The following is a 1,024-nucleotide window of genomic DNA, read 5'->3' on the forward strand; positions in this document are numbered from 1 at the left end:
ATGTATCATGACTACATGTATAAATACATGTACATACAAATTAATGTATATGTACATGTATAAATGCATACAAAACTAATATGTATAAATACATACATGTACATGTACAATACAAAATTAATGTACATGTACATGTATAATATACTGTACATAAAATTAATGTACAAGTTACTAACCTGAAGGAGATGCTTGATATCTCTTAGCTCAATTGCTTCCAGTAGCTCTTGGCTCAATACTGAAGGGTCCACCTGGTGCTCTATATACTTTCTATTAGTGTACTTCTCAACAATAAAGTGACGCCGTGTTTCACTAAAAAAATTACAAAATTAATTTGTCACTTCTTGCAACTCTTGAGTTTTGCTAAAAATCTCTCCTTACATGTCAGAATCAGGTGATGGTTTAGGATCAGTTAGATTAGCCTCCATTACTTCATTAAGCACTGCATTACCCATCACTCGTGCTATCTAAAAAACACATACATACAGTACATGTACATGTACATGTAAATACAATTTCTTAAAATGGATACAACAAAACTACTGTACACACATGTAATCATTAGAGGGCTCACTAGTAGTTCGGATGTTTTCAGAGCATCCAATTTAAGTGATCGAATGCGTGAATACTGGACACCCAGTTCCCTGTGCCGCCCGGAGCAATGAATGCATATCAGTAGACCAAGATTGACCGATAGCCACTCGGGATCAGGGGCATTACACTCACAGCATCTATCATTACCTGATGGGAAGTAAGTAAAATGTAAGTACATGTATCTACATGTAGATATACATTACCTAATGGGAAGTAAGTAAAATACATCTACATGTACTTGTACAAGTACATGTACATGTACATGTACAAGATAAATATTTCAAATAATAAAGCTCCCATTGGTGGTGCAATATATATTCAATCACTGATAAATTTACAAGGAGGAACATGCTTCATTTTTCAACCTTACATGTACATGTATACATGTACATGTACAATGTACATGTACATGTATATGTACAATCATATTACA

At 33.8% G+C, this 1,024-nt stretch overlaps 1 long non-coding RNA gene across 1 annotated transcript; it reads right to left on the reverse strand.

Annotated features, from left to right (window-relative positions):
• Window positions 1–180: 180 nt before the first annotated feature.
• LOC109593606 (uncharacterized) lies at window positions 181–736 on the reverse strand. The gene is made up of 3 exons (XR_002191066.1): window positions 572–736; window positions 379–464; window positions 181–309 (listed from the first exon to the last, which is right to left on the reverse strand). It is a non-coding gene; the product is annotated as an uncharacterized LOC109593606 (long non-coding RNA).
• Window positions 737–1,024: the final 288 nt, after the last annotated feature.

The sequence above is a fragment of the Amphimedon queenslandica genome, unplaced genomic scaffold (genome assembly GCF_000090795.2).
Source record: "Amphimedon queenslandica unplaced genomic scaffold, v1.1 AMPQUscaffold_634_Cont27348, whole genome shotgun sequence".
NCBI classification, from domain to species: Eukaryota; Metazoa; Porifera; class Demospongiae; order Haplosclerida; family Niphatidae; genus Amphimedon; species Amphimedon queenslandica.